The sequence below is a fragment of the Acinonyx jubatus genome, chromosome B1 (assembly GCF_027475565.1).
Source record: "Acinonyx jubatus isolate Ajub_Pintada_27869175 chromosome B1, VMU_Ajub_asm_v1.0, whole genome shotgun sequence".
Lineage (NCBI taxonomy): Eukaryota > Metazoa > Chordata > Mammalia > Carnivora > Felidae > Acinonyx > Acinonyx jubatus.
Window position 1 is genome coordinate 181,103,213 of NC_069382.1, and position 12,020 is coordinate 181,115,232.

Genomic DNA, 12,020 nt, shown 5'->3' on the forward strand with positions numbered 1-12,020 from the left:
TAGAAAAACCTGGAGTGCCAAGAGACGAAGCAACTTGTGCAAACTCACCCAGCAGGGGAGGGACAGAGACGGTTTTTAAACACAGCTCAACTCATCAGTGAGGTTGGGACCCTTATTTACAACATCCTTGGTCAGGACATAAACTTATTTTCCTGGAGCACTGATTTCACTCACCTAACTGGGGAGAGGGGACGTTAAATAGAGCGACTGGTAGATGATTTACGCTGGAGAGGTGATATTTACACGGAGCACATTGTTTCTCAGCCTTGGCACTGTTGACATTTGGGGCCAGATAATGCTTTGTTGGGTGAGTTGTCCCGCACATTGTAGGATATTTAGCAAGATCCCTGGTCTCTACTCACTACGTGCCAGGAGCACCCCCGCCCCCTTAGTTTTGACAACCAAAAACGTCTCCAGACGTTGACAGATATCCTTCGGGAACTGAGAACCACCAGTCTACAGGTTAAGAGACCAGACCTTCGATCCCACCTGCCTGGGTTCAAGTCTCAGCCAAGCCATCTGCTGTGTGACTTTGGGCTAATTCCTTTGCTCCTCTGTTTCCCCTACATGTCAAACTGAGATAATATCACGGACGAAGAATTCTTATGATGAAGCGCATTATGTTTTAAAAGTTCTCAGAATAGCATTTGACACATCGTAAACCCTGTGCGGTTTTCAGCTATCACACTAAAACAAGCAGGGACGTGTAGCACAGAGTGCAAGACTTACATGAATTTTGAGCTCGCAGTGGGCTGCTCTGGGCTAGTCACGGACAACTGGAATTTAAGTTTTAGAGGGCAAGACCTGTATATTATGCGTTTCCTCCCAACGCTCAGTAGACTATACCTAGTAGGCCCTTCGTATTTGTGAAGGGAAGAGTCAACATACGGGGTTTGCTGAAGGAATGAACTGGACCCACGCCTAGGAAACAAATCAAGCCCGAATCTTACTAATGAGCGGCTGCCCCTCCTCGTGATAAGCAGGTTGGGTTGGACAAGATCTGTTAGATGGGGCAAGTGTACCAAGAAACTGCGCCCTCAATGTCACAACAGCCCCACTTGGGCTCTCATCAGCAGTAAGGTGTAAGAAGGGTGATTGTTTGCCTATTCAAATTATGTTTTCGGTGACTGGATTTCTCTGGCTGATCGGGATAATTGCCTGGAGTGAACACAAAGTATGTAGCAAGTACAGAAACAGACGCTTCCGTGGGCCGATGCGCAGGTGGCTTAGGACACTGCCGGCAATAGAACAGAAGGACGCTCGTTTGCACTGACCCGAGCGGAAAGGAATAGCATATCGTGGTGGGGGGCCCAATGCGCTAAACTGTCTTGAATACTTACTCTCTGTGAGGCCAGTGCTGGCTTCACTCACCTGCAGGCCCTCATTGCACTGTCAGTACCACCGAAAGCAAAAGAAAATTTCTATGGAATGTCTCCACTCCTCCTTCTTGGAAGTCCTTTCTTCCCTATTCCATGTGGGCAAGCCCATGCCCTCTTTACAAACACTTCCCTGATGAAGCAATTACTTCCCCTCATGCAACACTTCATTTTCTGGTACATGCATGTGCTCCACCATCGTTGGGGGAAGGTCACTGTGCTAGACCCCTGGCAGGTAAGAAAAGCAGGCTCAGGTACTGAGCGAGCCCCGGGGCAGGCAGCCAGGAGAGCCATCTGGTCAAGCCCGGAGCACTCTGCAACTGCCGGCCACTCCCCTCCTGGCCCTCTCCACCCCCACAGCTCCGGCTGCTCCTCTCAGGACCTGGGAAGTGGGGAAATGCAGGGCACCTGGGACACAGTCACTGTCCTCAGCAGCGTGGGTACACAGGCCCCGCTCGCCTGGCCTTCCCAGGCAGCAGAGCCCCAGCTCTTGTGCAGGTGGACCCCACGGATCTGGAGTAAAGGGATGACTCGGAGCTAAACCCCCCCATGATCGGCCCCGGGCAGATGCTCAGGGGCTCCTCGAGGCCCCTGGATCTTCCAAGGCTGCTGACATCATAGCCCCTGGCACACAGCGCCGAGAGAGAACCACACAGCGCGTGCCCCCGAACCTCAGTTTCAACATCTCAAAAGTGGGGATAATACCATCTCCCTCACTCATCTGTGGTAGGGCTGACTGACTGATGAGCAAAGGTGAGGCCCCGCGCAGAGTGCCCAGCAGAGTAAGCACACAGAATTTTGTGGAATGAATTGCATCGCAAACAATGCACAGCCCAAACTCCACTGTGCCCTAGACCACCAGCTCCTTATCTCAGTGCTCAGCACAGCCAGGGATTCTCTGTAAATATTTGTGCGCTAAAGGAACCCAAAGCACAGGAGAGAAAGGCACTAACGTGTGTGCATGTGTGTGTGTATGTGTGTCTCGAGGGGAGTGCCCTACAGGATCCATGACCTCATTAAATTTTACAGCAGCGAAGTTCTTTCCAGTTTACAGAAGTTCTTTCCGGTTTCCAAAGAAACTGAGACCCAGAGAAATTAACGAAGTCCCACAGCTACCTGTAGACGGAGTCAGGATTTGAACCCAGAAATGCTAGTTCCAAAGCTGGGGGCCCTTCCATAGACCTTTCGGCCAGACGCCTGAGACAGAGGGAGGAGGAATCCTCTGGGCCCCATCAAAGCAGCATGGAAACCAAGGGGCCAAGGGGCCCCACCCGGTCCAGGCTCAGTGGGAACTCCAGCGGCTTCTGGGAGAGCTGGCCGGGCTTGTCCCTCTGCAGGGGTCTGCAGACTCACTCAAGCAGCTAGAAGAGCCAGCCAAGAACACCGTGATGACAGGCTACCCGGTTCCCACAAAGGCTCTGGCATACCAGAGATTTGGATTTGGCATATGTCAGGCCTTTTTAGGAGTCTCAGCTAAGCAGGAGAGGCAGACACTGAATGAGCCGGACAGAGGCCCCAACCCGAATCTGACACCACTTTCCCAGTGGCAGGCACACACTGGCCTGTCTGGAACTCGCTTCTCCAGAAAGGGGCTTTGGGGATCAGCAGAGGCCTTCAGGGCCTTTGAGCCCCTCCATGGGCATTCTCCCCAGAGCATCCTTTGACATACTGTTCCCTCTCCCCACCTTCCCAAGGGTACACTCCGGCACACTCTTGCCACCTGCCAGAAAAAAGCAGAGAAGAAAGGATAAAGTCATCCATTTTGACTGTTTGGTACTAATACCCACAAAGATTTTTTTTTTTTTTTTTTTTTTAATGCCTAGGTATGAGGTTCGTGGCTATGATCACACATTTGCTTCCTTGCTCCCCTCCACTCATCCCTACAACTGACCTGGCTATGTCAATAACCCTTTTGGCTCGACTTCCTGCATCCATATGTGTATCCCATGCCAGCAGGAACTCTTATAGGCCAACGAGAGGAGACTTCTCAGCTCTTCTCAGACCCGGGAACAGGAAAATGTAGGGCACCTGGCGGTCGCCCAACCCTTAGGCTCTGCATTGTTTGAGCTTCTCCAACCAGGACCTGTGCCGGGGCCACCTGTACTCAGAACAGCAGCAGCCATCTGACGACAGGGGCAGAGGAGGCGGGGGACAGGCACACGTTCTGGCCTCCTGGGCCCAGGGAGGATGACCTGTGCGGCCCCAGCACGCACGACAGTGTTTGGCACACAGGCGCCACCCAAATGGCTCTTGAGCATTTCGAATCAGGTACTGAGCGAGCCCCGGACACAAATTAACCCGTTTAACCTCACAAGCACTTTATTTCTGTGAATTTACTTTTCAGTATTCATGCCTCAGTACTAATCCTACCGCGGAGGAAACCAAGGCACAAAGAAATTCATGGCCTCAAGTTATAAAGACACTGCACCTTCAGCAACAATTTGTAACTCAGGTAGTCTGATGTCGAAGTTCAAGACACGTAAGAAATCTTTTCCTACTCTGAAAGAATGCCCAAGACTTCAAAAATTCCCAAGAGGGGAATAAACCCCAAGAGGGCTCCTTAATTTTCCACCTTCCTTCAACCACCACAAGGCAAACTAATCCCCCCAAGGACATGGCAATGGCAGGAAGGGGGCGCGCGGGGCAGGACACAAAAGCAGTCGGCCTGGGTTTTGCATTGATGAGTGGCTTCAGTTTAGACTTTTGACTACATGTACTGACAGTCTTTTAAAAAGACATTTTACTCTCTTTTTAAACTAGGGCCATACTACCAGACCACGCCCTCGTAATTTACACTTACGATATTTTAAAATTAAATCCTGCAGTTAACTTTTATCTATATCAACTATTTTGCATTGTGTTGGGTGGTTAAAAGAGCCAATTCACAAAAACACTTTGGACACATTGCAGTCTGTTTGCAGCCCTCTTTTTACACTCTTGTGTATTTTTAAGTTCAGTGGGATATCCTGACTACTTCCTGCTGATGTTGCCATTCTGTCTCTAGAGTGGTGGTTGGGTGGGCAGGAGAAGGTGGGGAGAAGGAGGGAAGGCCGGGAGGAAGGTGGCTAAAAATGGTATTAAAAGTTTATTCCAAATCACTGATCCCAAGAAGCTGTTTTCTTCATGAAACTGAATTCAGGCTATTTATATGTCAGCTTTGTGCCTAACAGCTCTAATCCAGACATCCGTCCTCCCACCAAGGGGGACTTGTTTCAATGAGACAGTTGAGTGATTTGGGGGTGGACTTTGGAGGGGGCAATTTGTTAAACATCCAAACCTTGTACAAGCACGATCTTCTTACCACCAGTCCCCAAAGTTACAAAAACAGAGATCCTTATCAGCTGGTTGGCTGGGCAGGAGCAGAGAGATTCAAACACTCATACCAACCAGAAACAATCGTTGTTCCTATGAGGCACAACTTTTTCAAGAACACCGGGCCCAGAACAACTTAAAAAAACTCCGGCTCGGGAGAGGGGGAAGCAAGACAAACAGGACTGTGGCAAGCAGGGCGAACACAGAAATCACTTGTGAATAGAAACAGGGAGGGAGAGGGGATTCTAAGTGCAGAAATCCACAAGCTGCCTCCAGGAAATCGACACGGTTCAGACAGCTGCCATCTCCTTATGGAAAATGAGTGCTTCTAACTCTCTCCAGCTCCGTGCCAGCTACCCACCGCAGGCAACTGCCTCTGGGGATCTGAGGACTGAATGTAAGCCCATTCCATGTGCCACCCCCTCTCTGGCCTGGAGATGTGGGGTGCTCCCACCCTGCCCCCACCTGAGCACATTTCCTTGCAAGCCATTTCCCCCCCTCCCCGACTGCTCACCTGGTACCCTCTGACTCTGTTTCCCCCGGGGGCAAGCTGAAAGACCAGCCCTGTGCGGACCCCCACCAGCAACCTAGACTGTACCCTGCAGTCACTGTAGATAAATAACTTGGCAAACAAGAATGGCAGCACGTGGAAGTCACACTCGTGGGCACTGCGTTACTGGACAGCCACGCACACCTAGAATTTTCAGCGCAGGAAAGCCTGTGGGAGGGTTCCCTTGCCCCTCTTACACAGAGGGGTAAACTGAGGCCCAGGGGCTCACAGCAACCTGCGTTAGGTCACACAGCTAATTCGTGACCAAAAAAGAGCCCAGTCGTCCCAGTCCCTATGTGGCACCTCTTATTCCCCCATTTTTCCTCCCTGACCTACCAATGCCAGAACATCCACAGTCTCAGAACCCCCAACAGTGGCTCATTAATAACATGGCCAGGGGTAAACAGTGTAGTCATGGGAATTGTAATAACAGCCACGGCAGCAGCATCGAAAAAAATATAATCTGAAAGTTTAGAGAAGGTTTATTTTTTTGTCTTCCGCAGTCCAAAGCCAGCCAAGCTCCTTGAGGTCAACATCGAGGGATGTCTAAAAGAATTAAGTGAATTAAAAGTAAATGAAGCTTCTTTGGAGAGCGAGAGGGGAGAAGGAAGAGCCCTCGCCCCGGCGGCGGTACTCACCAGCGCTCCCAGCGCAGGTAATGGACCCAAGGAGGAAACAGGTAGAGTTCAGCCGCTGGGGTATATATAGCGAAGGTGTTGCGCAAAGACCCGGCGGCAGCTGCTGTCATCACGCCCCTCGCACATTCCAGGACCGCCTGCCGCCGCCGCCGCCGGGGCACTGCCTACCTGCCGACTTAATGAGCCCATCGTGACCTCGCCGGCTGCAGAGGGAAGACAGGCGGCCCGGCTGCTGCGGGAGATCCCCACACGGTCCCCGAGCCCCAAAAGCCACCGCCCGTCCCGCGCCCTGCGCGCCCTGCGCGCCCTCCCACGCGACACCGGGCCAAGTGGGGGACTAGCCCGGCTCCCCCCCCCCCCACCCCCGTCCCCATTCTCTCCTCCCCAAGACAGTTTAGCGCCTGTGAGGCTGAAGAGGTCAGAGACGCTGAGACACAGATAAAAGCCAACTGGAAACTCAGGGACAAATCCTTCCAAAACAAAGCCGGGATTGTTTGGCCTTATCAGGCGTTGGGGTGCTTTCTGCCCCAGAAGCCTGGACTCTGCAGTTAAAACAGCTGCGGCTGGAGCCCTGGGTGGGTCAAGGGATGGGGCTGGATTAGCCGGGCTGAGCATGGGGAGAGGGGCTGCTCTTCCCTCCAGAAGGGCACCCCTGCCAGCTCGTCCAGCTCTAGCAGACCGTGTCCCTTATTTCACCGGCTGCCCTGCCCCGTGTGTTCCTTGTGAAACCACCACACATCTTTCTCCATCCACACCTGTCCCAGGGAGAGCCCATGGTCACGCTTATCTTTAAGAGCTGCGGGGTTATGGGCGGGCAGTCATTCTCCAAAGCCCCCACACACACCTTCTCACGGGTACAGCGGCTTCCATTTTAGCTGAGACTTCTAGAAGGGTTAGGGGGCATGGCATAGGATTACTCGGGATTTGCTGAGCAGGGATCAAACTTCGATCTTATTCCAAATCCCAGGCCCTTCCCTCCACCGCATGGTCCTGTTTTATAGTGGAGGAAAAGTTTTACTGCGCACGACGGGAGAGTAGAAGGACCCATAGGAACGAGGCTGGTTTCATCCCCAAGCCAAGAGCTCTCTCCTCCATCAGGAGGAAGATGTCAGGAGTGCTGCTTCCTAGAAGCTACTGAGCAGGGCTCTCCCCGGGGCTGAGAAGTCAGTGGCTACACACGCTAACTCTGGGCCAAACCACCTAAACTCAGTTCCCTGTTTTAACCCTTGCTCTGCCTGCCTTCATTTGCTCCTGTATAAAATGGGAATAATGGTCCCTATCAGAGTAAGTGAGCTCAACTATTTACAGCACACAGCATGGTACCTGATGTGCACATGAGTACTCAGTCCATATCAACCATTGTAGTTTTCACTGGGAACATCCGGTGTTGGGACAAGATTGAGTGGGAAGATTTGATTAGTCTCATCTGGAGCCTTGGGGCCCTGAGGTCACTGCTCCACAGCTCAGATGCTGGGCACATCAGTCCAAGGGTCAGGACATATTGCTTGGAGAGTGGACATGGAAATCAAATCAGCCCAGGCTGTTTTTATTAGAGGGACAATGGTTTTGCTAAGTGCGTCCCAGACTTCAAAGCCAGCCCTTGGAGATAGTGATCAGCCAGCACCTTTCCTTGGAGTGACCTCCAAAGCAGAACACCTGGTCTTGGGAACCGTTGGCACCTATTCATTGAGCTCAGCCACACCTCCGTCCCTGGGCATGTGGGCTGCAGACAGGAACAGCCTCATTTGGACATTCATCCTGACAAGCCTCCCCCCAGTAACTGTGGGCTTTGATGTGGGGCACAGAGCAAACCCCTCGCACTTCCTATCGTTCCCAACAAGGAGTTAATAGATCAAAATTTCAAAAACATTGGAAAGGGAAAGTTCACTGCTGAGAACTTAACACATAATTTAAATAGCCTATGTTTAGGGGCGCATGGGTGGCGCAGTCGGTTAAGCGTCCGACTTCAGCCAGGTCACGATCTCGCGGTCCGTGAGTTCGAGCCCCGCGTCAGGCTCTGGGCTGATGGCTCGGAGCCTGGAGCCTGTTTCTGATTCTGTGTCTCCCTCTCTCTCTGCCCTTCCCCCGTTCATGGTCTGTCTCTCTCTGTCCCAAAAATAAATAAAAACGTTGAAAAAAAAATTAAAAAAAAAATAAACAGCCTATGTTTACACACAAACATCGAGAAAGTACTTTCAGCTCACTTGTTGGGTGCCTACAGTTGGCCTGTAAGTTAAAACCAATTGGATTCATGGCGTCATTAATGCAAATTCATGGCCCACGTAGAGTCTGGCCCAAGGCTACAAAACTTTGAGCTAATATCAGCCCACAACGGTTACCGAGCCTCTGGGGCCAGATGTGTTTCAGAATGTAGAACTTTCCAGTTTTAGAAAATAAGAGGTGAGACACTCTAGTGGGACCTAGACAGCACCCTATAATCAGACCTACGGATATTGTTTGCTGTAAAAATGTACGAATATTATACCAAATGGCACAACTTTTGATTTTATATATCAATTCAGTTTAGGGTTTGGCTCTAAGGGAGTTTTTAAATTGCAGATTAAGGATCATGACTGCTATTTATTGAGTGCTTCACGTGTACTAACCATTTTACATATATCAAGTCATTAATCCTGGTAGTACTAAGAGCTAGGTATAAAATCCAGGAAACGAGGCCCCAGAGAAGTTAAACAGCTTATCCCAATGTCGCAGGACTAGTTGGTGGCAGAGTTAAAATCTTAGCCCAGTTACCGAGTTCACCCACATAATCACCAAGAAATTTTCGCTGATTTCTTCCCTCCTTTTCCTTATAGGGATGTTTGGTTACCCAAAGAATGTGTCTGAGTAGAGAGAAGAATAGAGAGCTCAGAAACATATATGGACACTTGATTTGTGGCCAAATGATGGCCGAGCAGCAGGGTAAACACAAACAGCAATAAATGGATATCCGAATGACAAGTGAAACTTGACCATCTACCTAATACGCTGCATAAAAGAATGTACCTAAATGTAGAAGTCAAAATAATGATTGCTAGAAAACAATATAGACAAATATTCATGAACTCCAGGTGGGGACAGACTTCTTCAATAGCATACAAGATGCATTAACCATAAAGGAAACAGAATTTGCCTGAGAGGTGGAGGCCGGGGGGAGGAAGAGGGTTGGAACACTCAGAACTGACCAAGAACGGACTTCCGAATACATAAAGAATGTTCATATATCAAGAAAAAAAATCCAATTAAAAAATGGTCAAGGGACTAGAACAGGCACTTCACAAAGAGGATAATTAATAAACACATTAAAAGATGCTCTATATCACAACTGAAGGAAATGCAAATTAGAGCACAGTTAGATTTAAACCCGGTGTATACATCTCGCGGCGTAAGCCCAAGAGAAATGTACCCTCTGTTCAACAAAAGACATACACAAAGTTGCCCATGGCAACACAGCCCACACAATCGCTCAAATGTCCATTTCCATAGAATGAAACATTAACCACAAAGCCCGCAGACCAGGAAACACTATTATGAAATCCCCGTTTGGGGAGTCAAAAGTGGCCAGATAACATGTGACGACAAGGAACAATTTATTGTTACGTGGAACAAACTGGATAGGTGTTATCTCACAAACAATGCTAAGTTAAAGAAGCGTTCATACTCTTTGATTTCCCTTGTATAAAATTCCCGATCCAGCCCAAACTAAATCTTGGTGTTCAGGAATGCACGCTTAAGTGGTAAAACTATGAAGAAAAGAAGCAAGGACTTCCCAGAGAAGTCATGTGGAGGTCCCTGTGTTGGGAAACAAGTGGGTAAGACTGAGGGAACATGCAGGGATTCCTGAGGGGTTGATAGTGTCCTCCTTTTGGGTTGTGGTCATTTGCTGTGTGATAAATCCTTGAGCTGTACTAATCCCACATATTTTGTTTTTCCTATGAATTATCTCACAATTAAAAAGTTAAACTAAACAAACCTAGTGGTCCTGGAGAAGGGTACAGGGAAGAGAGGAGGCACTGGGTTATATCACTGGTTTTGAAATCCTTTGAAGCCAGTAGGTTTGAGCCATTTACTGGCTGAGTCACCTAATGTTTACCATAATCTTTGGCATAGCTAGCACTTGTATACATGGCTTGCTGTGTCCCAGATGTTTAACCAATTATGTGACACACTTTTAAAATAGAACACACAGAGGGGCGCCTGGGTGGCTCAGTCGGTTGAATGTGTGATTTCAGCACAGGTCATGATCTCGTGGTTCATGAGTTCGAGCCCCGTGTTGGGCTCTGTGCTGACAGCTCAGAGCCTGGAGCCTGCTTCGGATTCTGTGTCTCCCTCTTTCTCTCTCTCTGCCCCTCCCCGGCTCGTGCTTTGTCTCTCTCTCTCTTTCAAAAATAAACATTAAACACACACACACACACACACACACACACACACACACACACACAAACCGCAGACTTTTCCTGCCAGGAGCAAACTGAATCTTAACAACTTCCGATGACTTATGATCATTTTACAGACTCCAGTGACAATCTCATAATTTCTTAAGCATCTCAGAGCTGTTTTTCTACCATAAATAGGCCCAGACAGCTAAGTATTAAGTTTTTTTCTGTGTGTGCACACGTGTGTATTATGTGTGCCTGTGCATGTATGAATGTGTGCGTCTATGTTTGGGGAGGTTTTTGGTGATTTTTCTGCTTCTTTCCTTGCTGCATAGTATTAGCAGTCAGGCCATTACAGGCTCTTTCTGACGTGTCACTATAAGTATATGTAGCAATAACCTCCCTGCTTTATCATCAGCAGCCATCATTATATTGCTATTTCTAACCTGTTGTGGATTAAGCAAATAGCTCACCTCATTCATTTTAATTAACAGTCTCATTAAACTTGTGTGTAAAACAGGACTAAGGAACCCTGAAAGGCCTAATGGTTCTATTCACGTGCATCTTTACCGCCCAGACTTAACGTTTACTTTAGATCATCAGCAATCATTTTCTTACTACGCAGTACTGAGCTAGATCCTAAACAGTTGAGGCCACCAACACTAAAATCCCGTTTTAAAAGGACATACCATAAAGGAATAAGAGTAACAAGTCAGTGCCATACAGAGGGCCTGGGGCAACCAGTGCAGATCGGGTCCTCGGGCCCCACAGCCTGGATGGTGGCCAGGAGTTCAGTGCAGAGAAAGAGTTTCCCTGCCCTTCTGGTGTTCTTTTTGCTTCTATCACTCATTCCCATCCCAGGGCTGATGCTCTGGCCATCCCCGCTGCCCAGAACATTTTTCTAGATTTTCGCAGGGACATTCCTCCTTATCATTCATGTCTCAGAGATTTTCACTGAGCATTTCCTTTGTCCATAGCCATTGTCACCCTCATTTTTTCCTTCGTTCACAGATTGTGATATGGCCTCTTTTCCCCAACAATAGAGCTCCAAAGAAATGGTCTGGGTTGAGGGACTGGAATTTGAGGTTCAAACTGCATCCCAAACATTTTACTTGGCTTAAATTTTTAAAGGGGACCTAAAGTTATGAGGATGTATAACTTTTGATTGAATTATTTAAAATTAACTTTTGATTAATTACAATAAAAAAAGATAAAATAACAAAGTTAAGGAGGAACTCACAGCTCTGAACTTAAGGCTGAATGCCACCCTGGAGGCTTGAATCTCCCTTTTGTTCTCTGTTGAGTCTGGATCCCACAGGCCTGGTTGGAGATGCCCGAGGAAGAGAAGTAAATGATTCCTGAGCACCCGCTCACACAGAAAGATCTCCCACAGGCTGTTAGGGCATCTCATAGTCCCACTATGTGCATCTACCAAAAAAAAGTGAAAGTTATAGAACCCAGTGTGGGTGGAGCTATAGGAAAAAAAGGGACGTGTGTATTATCTTAGGAGATGATGCTAACAATGACAGTGGGTTTTAAAATGGTCTTGGGGCACCTGGGTGGCTCAGTCTGTTAGGTGTCTGACTCTTGATTTCGGCTCAAGTCATGATCTTACCATTCACGAGTTCGAGCCCCACACTGGGGACTGACAGTGTGGAGCCTGCTTGGTATTTTCTCTCTCTCTGTCCACTCCCTGCCCCCACAGTGCTCTCTCTCTCAGAATAAGTAAATAAACTTTAAAAAATAAGAAGAAATGGTCTTTATGCTGCAA

The 12,020-nt window shown here is 48.7% G+C and overlaps 1 protein-coding gene across 3 annotated transcripts in view; it reads right to left on the reverse strand.

The window, feature by feature from the left end:
* Nucleotides 1-11,513, reverse strand: part of SLC34A2 (solute carrier family 34 member 2) — a 32,575-nt gene extending 21,062 nt beyond the window's left edge. For 2 of the 3 annotated variants that reach the window (XR_003417112.2, XM_027049351.2), the window contains exon 1: nucleotides 11,490-11,513. The gene's annotated coding sequence lies outside the window, so the exon portion shown is untranslated. Of the gene's footprint in view, nucleotides 1-5,876; nucleotides 6,037-11,489 lie in introns of those variants that run through there. The other variant, XM_027049517.2, reaches the window with a different exon arrangement.
* Nucleotides 11,514-12,020: the final 507 nt, after the last annotated feature.